The sequence below is a fragment of the Oncorhynchus keta genome, unplaced genomic scaffold, assembly GCF_023373465.1.
Source record: "Oncorhynchus keta strain PuntledgeMale-10-30-2019 unplaced genomic scaffold, Oket_V2 Un_contig_10690_pilon_pilon, whole genome shotgun sequence".
NCBI lineage: Eukaryota > Metazoa > Chordata > Actinopteri > Salmoniformes > Salmonidae > Oncorhynchus > Oncorhynchus keta.
The window spans coordinates 1-10,000 of NW_026277175.1; the positions used below are offsets into that span (position 1 = coordinate 1).

The 10,000-nt window shown below is 43.5% G+C and overlaps 1 long non-coding RNA gene across 2 annotated transcripts; it reads left to right on the forward strand.

Moving 5' to 3' along the window:
* Positions 1-8,043: 8,043 nt before the first annotated feature.
* Positions 8,044-9,125, forward strand: LOC127917096 (uncharacterized). Of its 2 annotated transcripts, XR_008096944.1 has the most exons (4): positions 8,044-8,072; positions 8,118-8,358; positions 8,533-8,611; positions 9,013-9,125. It is a non-coding gene; the product is annotated as an uncharacterized LOC127917096 (long non-coding RNA). The 2 variants fall into 2 exon arrangements; XR_008096943.1 differs by having other exon boundaries at positions 8,050-8,358.
* The last annotated feature ends 875 nt before the right edge of the window (positions 9,126-10,000 follow it).

Below are 10,000 nucleotides of genomic sequence, written 5' to 3' on the forward strand. Positions count from 1 at the left end.
ATCTCCAGGAGAGATCAACAGTCAGGCTTAACATGAAGCTTGAGTGATCATTAAAGAATGCCCTGGTATGTCCATCTAATCCCTTCACATACATTAAAAGCACAGTCTCAGAGATAGATTGGATGTCTTCATGGGTGCATCCCAAATGGCTCCCTATTCCCCACATAGGGTTCTGGTCATAAGTAGGGCACTATAAAGGGAAGAGGGTGCCATTTGGGACATAACCATGGTGAATAAATTGGATGTCTTCGTGTCTCATCTCCTCCACCCTCGGCGGGTCGGTAACAACCGGATGCATCTGGTTTTCAGGGGAAATAGGAAGAGTCTGTGACGGGACTTCCGCTTTAGGACGTCAACAAGGCTCCATCTTGACTCCTCCTCCACATTTATTGGATTGGTTCAACAGTGCAGAAGAGAACCTCCCCCGACAGTACATTCTTCTCATCAGGACCAGAGAGAAACGCCCGCTGCGTCAGGTTACGTATGTGCATGAAACACGTGGAACAGCGCCATGACTCAATTGAACCAATAATGATCGTGTAAATACTTCCAGAAAACACTTATTTTTTTCTGGAGTCATTTGTCTCAAATGAAAATCAAAAACGACTGACCTGTTCTGACAACACCATGCATAATGCATGTTTATACTTTACACTCGAGGTGATTAGTAGCTTGCCTTCAACTACTAGAAGTATACTCTATGTTTGAATGGACATAACACAGTGGATGGATGCTTCATTTAGCATTAGCCTTTCACAAACAACAATAATAATACCATCAAGAGACTTATCACTCTGAAATGAAATTAGACTCTAAGTACAGAACAAACAATGGCCCCATTAAGTCTGTTTGTTTAGAGTCTTGACTAATGCGTTGGAAAAATGCACCTCATTTATTCACACGAGTCGTTCAGGCAAGTGCAGTCAGGGAGCGTGTTCCAAATGGGCCATAGTAGTGTGTTATACAGCCCCTTAGGGAAGCAGACCAGGACTCGGGTCGCAGGGATGGAAGGCGTTTGTCTCAGGGGATGGAGGCAGAAAGATGCAGGGGTGAATCCTAACGAATGTTGACGTAGTCGTGCAGCGAAGTCAACGGGAGACTAAGTGAACATTTGGCATCTAATGAGCCTTTAGAAAGGTCGGCTATGACGAGTGCATCAGCATATAATTATCATTGATAAAAATGGACCTGACAAACCACTTGTCTTTTGTTATGACTGTGGCTACAATTAAAGTAAGTGCTTTTCTAAGGCAAAAAGTCAGTGCTTAGATGTTCAGTTCAAACATACCTGGAGTTCTTCCTGTATCCACACAAACCCTGTGAATCGGCTGCTGCTCCAGAAACCTGGATCAATGAGTTAGCAGCTAACTGTCCAACACAGCCTGAAATAACTTCACAGTTCTGAAGTTTCCAATAAAAACAATATTTCCAATAAAAACAACCAATAAAAAAATAGCTTTCTTAATCAACCAGAACATCAACAGTTACATGTGGCTGCTAATCAAAGTTAGCTGTCTAAGTTAATCATCCTGCTTTCTGAAATATCCCTCTGGGTTGGTGCAGTGCAGACATAACAGCTGCCCGATGGCAGTTTGCATTCTGCATAGGATCTAGGATACAAACAGGATGAGACTATCACTTGGCAACAGACAGAGCTGCAGTCAGATGACCAGGAGAGAGCCTAAAGGCAGAAGAGTGAGGAGCAAAATCAGATTGCCATTTTGAGGGCCATGTTCTAATGTAATATAAAGTTCATTAGATGTGTTTACGAACACAAAGGTACTGCATTGAAACACACAAGCACAGCAATTAACATCTGGAATTGAATAAATATTGTTTTCCTATGACCAACATGATTGGTTGTTGTGTCCTTGTATTTGTGCTGCTGCTACATTCTATTGGACAGACACAGAACAAGGGCGTGGGCCAATCATCTAGAGCCAAGGACAGGACCTATAGGCCAATCTTTACATGATCAAAGTCAACCTATATGATTTTAAACCGTCAGTGAAGTCCCCAGCTTCTTCATTACTGCTCAAAAGTTCTTCTCGGATATCAATAACATTGCTGTGAAGTTGACTTTGTAGCATTGCAGACTAGTAATCAATCAGTCATCTCAGTGTACATGCTGTTCTTTTTACCCGAGATCAATAAACTGGGGAAGTGACAATGTCGTGTGTCTTCAGAGTGGCTCTGTGAGGCGTGTGACGTTTCTCTTATAGATCTCAGGTCAAAATAACAGCGTGTCGTCTACACTGTGATTAGAGCTCCCTTCATCTCACAATAGCCTACAAGCAGCCCTTCCTACAAGCAGCCCTTCTATTCTATTCTGCTACATGTATCTGCTATATCTCTCTACTGTTGCTCCTATGGAATGCTCGTGGTTTGCTCACATTATGTTTCACTACAAGTGATGTGAAATGAAACGGTCAGTTCTGGTTCGAGGTTACGCCACGTTCATAACAACTGTCAACTTGGAAATCTCAGACTTCAGTGCGTTCAAAACATCTGTGAATTCGGATTAAGCAGGCTCAGGCTCTGGGAAAATAGCTTTGTACGGTCGTTCAGCTCGGAATTCCAAGTCGGGACTCAGGTACTCTGAAGCCCGGGGACTCAGGCCTCTGAAGCCCGGGGGACTCAGGCCTCTGAAGCCCGGGGGACTCAGGCCTCTGAAGCCGGGGACTCAGGCCTCTGACCGGGGACTCAGGCCTCTGAAGCCCGGGGACTCAGGCCTCTGAAGCCCGGGGGACTCCAGGCCTCTGAAGCCCGGGGACTCAGGCCTCACGAAGCCGGGGGACTCAGGCCTCTGAAGCCCGGGGACTCCAGGCTCTGAAGCCCGAGGGACTCCATAAAATATATAAGGTCAAATCACTTGATGTCAGATCCACAGGTAGGAAGGTGGGAGCTCCAGAAGGAGTCCCGGAGCTAGAACCCCAGCTGCATAAAGCTCCAGAAGATCACTGACGTCATGATTTGACCAGTTGTCTTGAAAGCACCATCAGTTTCATCATGACCGTGTGATGTCATTGCCAGTGCTTTGATAAAAGGGTTGCAGGTAATGTAAGCCATCTCCATCAAGAAAGAGGACCGCAGTGTTGCATTTTCATTGATGAGAAATCAGTTGACCATTTAATTTCTTTATGGAAAGAAGTAGAGGACGTCCAACCAATGGGGAGTCCAAAAGGAGCAACCAGTTACATCGTCAAAAAGGTGCAAAGCTTGTTTTAACATTCAAATATATTATTTTATTTGAGAAAGCATTAAAAGCTTGACGTTTTCGGCTCAATGGCCTTCACCAGAACCGGTTCATTTATCAGAACCTGTCTATTTAAGGCAATCGATGAGGCCGAAACGCAAGCTTTTAATAGTTGCTTGAATACATTTTTCTTTTGAATAGTGAACAAAGCATTGCACCTTTTTCTATTCAACTATGAATTAGAACCAAGAAGATGCACCTAAAACGGTGTAGTCGTCTCAGTCACTCAGATACTTACTGCAGGCTGCTTGTTATTATCCTAATAAATATAAAACATTAGTGAAAACACATGCCTTTTCATACATTAATAACCAGCAAAGTAAGGATCCGTATGACCGCACAGCAGAGTAGATTTGATCAATGAGATAGCACAAATGCTATACCATTCAATAAAACAATGGCAACTGTAGCATATTATATTTGATATGATATCTGAATACTATACCATTGAATAAAACAAGCAGCCATCTGTAGCACAAGAATAGGGAATATCACTTCCTTAAAACGCTCCAAATTACGACTAATATTGACAATATGTCAGTCAGTGATGTCCAAACATGAAACAGTAGTGCATCGTGCCAGGGCCTGTCCTAAAGACACAGTGCCACCTAGTGGAGACAAACGGAAGGACTAGAACGAGCTGGAGAACAGATTCTAGCCTTGTCAACGCTCTTTGAGAAGGGCCTCACTACTAGTAAGTAATATAACTCTGGTGAAACATGTAAACAGATAAGAAATAAGTACAAGTGATTGAGACTGTAATAACTATACAAAATACATCTCATTAGAAAGACTGTTGTTAATGGAAACAAAGCACTACGGTTAAGACATCAGAGCAACGCAGAAGTAATATAGTCCTCCAGTAATTTCTGCTTGTCTTTTAAAACAATGTTGCTCTTCTTCAGATGTGCCATCTCGATCTCAAGCGATCGTATTTTAGCCACGGTGCTTTCCTCTCTCCTATCCAGCTCCATGATCTTGGTGTGGAGGCTGGCTGTCTTCCTCCACAGCTGTTCCTGGTCCGTGTCCTGTTTGGAGTAGGAGTGCTCGTACACAGAGATGTGTCCCCCTCCTCCAGGTCTCCCACCCACTCCTCCCTCCGCAGCTCCAGAGGGAAGATCCTAAACGCCTGACCGAGGCGTCCACCGTGGCTTCACATTCAGACAAATGGCCGACAGGGACGAGGGATTCACAGCAGAGCACAGTCACAGTGGAGTCCAGTGTATCCAGCTGCTGCAGTGTCTGTGTCTCACCAGACAGGTTCAAGCATGAGGCTGTCAGTATCCCACCACTGTCTCCAGATAGTTCTCTGTTCACCTCACACACTGCAGCCTGGGTCTCTGAGAGCATCACCTCCCCCAGGACCATTTCACTAGGAGTAGAGGCCTCTGTGTCTGAAACAAGCGTTCTTTCATATAACAGTGTAGTGACCGTGAGATTCACTGGCATCCTCAGGGTTAAGGACAGGAGTGACACTCACCACGACTGGTTCCACTCTGACTGTCCTTTTCAGAATCAGAGGTGTATTCTTGCCAGGAGGGAGGGGGAGCGGATGAGTTCAATGTTGGCGCGCATATCCTGGTTTTGGGCTTGGTGGTGTTCTTACTGGTGGAAACGGTTTTATCTGCATCCTGAGGGGAAAGAGTGATGATTAAACACAAGCAGAAATCATGCTGTCATAATATAGACATGTATAGTGCTGTATTTTATGTATTTTTATTTGGGGGATTTGTGTGTATTATTTTTGTATTATTAGGTTACTGCATTGTTGGATCTAGAAATTAAAGCGTTTCACTGCAAAATATGTTTATACTGACCAATACAATTTGATGTTGAACTTTAATCAATTCCAGGGATGGTACAATTCAAAATCAAGGTAGTCAACTTAAAAACTATTAAAAATGTGAAAAACAGCATCTATTTTCAATGACTTCTCAATAAACTGAGAGTAGAAGCTATTCATTTCAAAACTTTTTTTTCCATTTTGAATTTTTCATTAAAATAAATTCCTGAATCGACTGCCTTCAAATTGAATTGACCCCAGCCCCGATGAATCCCAAAGAAAATATCCCGACACAATGCTTTGTACACTGCAATGACGATCCGTGTAAAATGCATGATCAAACTAATGTGAAACTCTTAATAGCTGTCACTTTTCTGGAAATGTGCATTAAGACTTTTAATTTTGTTGTGTCACAGAAGGGGTGTCTGTCTACTTACATCGTGTGTGTGAGGGAAGATGGTAGGGAAGGCCGTGTGTTTCAGGTACCGGATCCCCCATCGCAGGTCAAAGCAGTCCTCAGTGAAATGTTCACTACACAGGTACTGGTGTCTGCTGGGGGTCCACTCCTCTCGCTTCATGTTGTCTACCCATATCTGCAGCCTGACCTCATCTTGCAAAGGGAACCTGTGGGAGGAGACAATACAAACATGTTGTTAAGACAGCTACATTTGTTGACATGCCCTAATTTAATTTGTCAGCCCCATCCAAATTCTCAAGATTACATACAAAGCATTGCTTCTGTAACGTTACTAGTGTTTCAGCCTAGGCTGAAGACCAAGAAACACAATATTAACAAATGCAGCACCAGTCATTCGTCAATTGTTATACACAATGGTAAAGAAAGGAGGCTTTGTGTTTTTCTATGACAGCTAACTATTTGTTCAGAGGGCACTGCTGGATACACAACGCTAGCCATCAACCAATATGAGCATGCTCGTTAAGCTAGCTAGGAGTAGTACTGTATCTGCACATAGAAACGTGATGGGAAAATAATAGATACCGTACGGGTAAAAGCTTATTCTCTTGTTTTCTTTAGAGGGTGTTCCTCCACGATTTTTGCAAAGTTTTACAGCACAGTAACGGGGCATATTTCACCTGAAAATACATTAAACGTCTGTACGCGGAAGTCTTTCTGTCTTCCTCTACTGTATGGCTGCGGCAGAGAAGAGAGTTGCTGCGGCACGTAAGTTGTGGCTCAGTGTCCAAATGACACTGCCCTCTAGCGCTTGGCGGTGGAACTGCCATTCTGCATTTAGATTACAGTTTTTTACAATCACTTTAGCACTAATTTCGGAACCTTGATGTCATTTTCAAAACTCTATAGACAAAACACACAACTAATGATCAAAATGCAAACTTTTCAAAACACTTTTTCCAATTGCTTGGATACAATAAACATAAAGCTAAGAGCATTTGTTCATTGAACTAAAATCACCTGTTCAAGTTGAAACAACTTAACATCAAAGTATTACCATTTCAAAATGCAATTCACACATTACATCTGAGATGACTGTCTATTCATTTCATTACAATGATCTAACTATCAATTCACACATTACATCTGAGAAGACTGTCTATTCATTTCATTACAATGATCTAACTATCAATTGATACAACTGCTCAAAATGATGAGTAACAGTCGCATTACTCTTAATGCAGAGTTTTATGGAAACTGACAAACAATATGCCATGTTTAGATCATGAAAGTTTCGGGATAATGAGATCCATTGACACCAATTATCGTGGAACATGAACTAATTGTGCTACATTATCTATGGATGTTCATATTTCATCATCATTATTTATCAGACACTGTTTCTATGGTCCCATGTACCACTTTTCCAGACCATGTTTTCAGATCTGACATTACTGTACACTCACCAGCCACTTTATTAGGTACACCTATCGAGTACTGGGTAGGACCCCCTTTTGCTTCCACAACAGCCTGAATTATTCACGGTGTTGTACATTAAGAGATGCCATTCTGCACACTGTTTTAAACAACTGTTTTGTGGCCTTTCTGTTAGCTTGAAAGAGTCTGGACATTCACCTCTAACCTCTCTCATTAACAAGGTGTTCTTGCCCATAGAAATGCCGCTCACTGAATGTGTTTTGTTTTTCGCACCATTCTCTGTAAACTGTGATGTTTTACAGTAAGCCCGGTGAGGAACACTGCAGTGATGTTTTACAGTAAGCCCGGTGAGGAACACTGCAGTGATGTTTTACAGTAAGCCCGGTGAGGAACACTGCAGTGATGTTTTACAGTAAGCCCGGTGAGGAACACTGCAGTGATGTTTTACAGTAAGCCCGGTGAGGAACACTGCAGTGATGTTTTACAGTAAGCCCGGTGAGGAACACTGCAGTGATGTTTTACAGTAAGCCCGGTGAGGAACACTGCAGTGATGTTTTACAGTAAGCCCGGTGAGGAACACTGCAGTTTGTTTGGTAGGTAGGTAGATAGGTAGGTGTGTGTGTGTGTGTGTGTGTGTGTGTGTGGTGTGTGTGTGTGTGTGTGTGTGTGTGTGTGTGTGTGTGTGTGTGTGTGTGTGTGTGTGTGTGTGTGTGTGTGCGTAAATCAGTAACTACCTGTGTTTTCCTTCTCCTGAATTATTCACAGCCATGTGGTTTTGTAGGCAGCACAGGCTGCTTTGACCACAGCACTTCAAGTATCAGTAAGGTAAGTAGGTAGGTAGGTAGGTAGGTAGGTAGGTAGGTAGGTAGGTAGGTAGGTAGGTAGGTAGGTAGGTAGGTGTGTGTGTGTGTGTGTGTGTGTGTGTGTGTGTGTGTGTGTGTGTGTGTGTGTGTGTGTGTGTGTGTGTGTGTGTGTGTGTGTGTGTGTGTGTGTGTGTGTGTGTGTGTGTGTGTGTGTGTGTGTGTGTGTGTGTGTGTGATACCTTCATGCGTGGGAGTAGTTAATTATTAAGAACAACGAGGAGCTGGACTCTGTTCCCAAGGTGATGGAACCAGGAAATGGCACCTACCAAATAAAGCATTAGGCAGACAGTTAACAGTAGTCAGGCAGACAGTAGTCAGGTAGACAGTAGTCAGGCAGACAGTAGTCAGGCAGATAGTAGTCAGGCAGACAGTAGTCAGGCAGACAGTAGTCAGGCAGACAGTAGTCAGGCAGACAGTAGTCAGGCAGACAGTAGTCAGGCAGATAGGGAGGTGAGAGAAAAATAGTTTGTCTGCCATTGGTGTTGCTTGTCGCCGTGTCAGTGAGAAGAAACCACAGATCAAATATCAGGAAGACATCATGAAGGTGGACGACAAGTTTCAAATTCTGAAATTCTTCGCAGCAGTTTTCAACTCTGTTTTCTTGGTAAGAACAAAAAAAAGATGGAGAATTCAACCTAACCCTCCCTAATCTTAACCAGCTAGCGTTCCTCATCTGAATCTTCTAAAAACGATGCAGAGATGAGGCTTCGCCTCTCGACATGGGGGTTTCATGTACTACATATGAAGTGACATGCAGCATTCTGAATCCTCTACACAGATTCTGGGGCTCTGTATCTTTGGATGTGCGGTATGGATATTGTTTGACAAGGACAATTTCATTGCCATTCTCAGCTCTGGTAAGTTGTAACTGGACAGAGAATTGCCATTTGTCACATTTCAGAGTTTCTATATTAACTCAAATGTTATGAGAGAGACAAGGGTGTGATTGTTCCTCTGAAAACACACCTGTGTTTTTGTTGTGTGTGTGTGTGTGTGTGTGTGTGTGTGTGTGTGTGTGTGTGTGTGTGTGTGTGTGTGTGTGTGTGTGTGTGTGTGTGTGTGTGTGTGTGTGTGTGTGTGTGTGTGTGTGTGTGTGTGTGTGCGTGTCATTGGTCTAGTGTGTGCGTGCGTGTGCGTGCGTGCGTGCGTGCGTGCGTGCGTGCGTGCGTGCGTGCGTGCGTGTGTGTGTGTGTGTGTGTGCGTGCGTGCGCGTGCGTGCGTGCGAGTGATGTGTGCGTGCGTGTGTGTGTGTGTGTAGTTGAGGTGAAGACTGTAGCTGGGGGACTGTTCATCATTGGTCTAGTGGTGGTTGGTGTCACTATCCTGGGGTGTATGGGAGCCCAACTGGAGAACAGGTGCTTCCTACTACTGGTGAGTGGTCATGTTACAGGTCATAATAACACACACACACTCTGTCACACACACACACACACACACACACACACACACACACACACACACACACACACACACACACACACACACACTACACACACTAGTGACTCGTGGGTTGACTCATAACAGAAGTTATATCCAGGGTGGGTTTAGGGTCATTAAATATTGTGTGGATGAAAGGGCGGGTTGGTGGCAGGTGGGTTGAAAATAGAGAAAACCATAAATGTATCATTATTGTGCAGTTCATGTCTATCAGTAAATAAATGTACAAGAGAAGAAAGAGAACTGTACAAGGTATTTTCTATATTTGCAGGTTAAGGTCGGGTGTAGGCCTCAGATTTTCACTTTATCACATACAGTGGGGCAAAACAGTATTTAGTCAGCCACCAATTGTGCAAGTTCTCCCACTTAAAAAGATGATAGGCCTGTAATTTTCATCACCACTTTTCATTCAACTAACTTTTATTTATTTATTTATTTATTTTTTTTTAACCTTTATTTAACCAGGCAAGTCAGTTAAGAACACATTCTTATTTTCAATGACGGCCTGGGAACAGGTTAACTGCCTGTTCAGGGGCAGAACGACAGATTTGTACCTTGTCAGCTCGGGGTTTGAACTTGCAACCTTCCGGTTACTAGTCCAACGCTCTAACCACTAGGCTCTACGCTCTAACCACTAGGCTCTACACTCTAACCACTAGGCTCTACGCTCTAACCACTAGGCTCTACACTCTAACCACTAGGCTCTGCCACTCTAACCACTAGGCTCTACGCTCTAACCACTAGGCTCTACACTCTAACCACTAGGCTCTACACTCTAACCACTAGGCTCTACACCTCTAACCACTAGG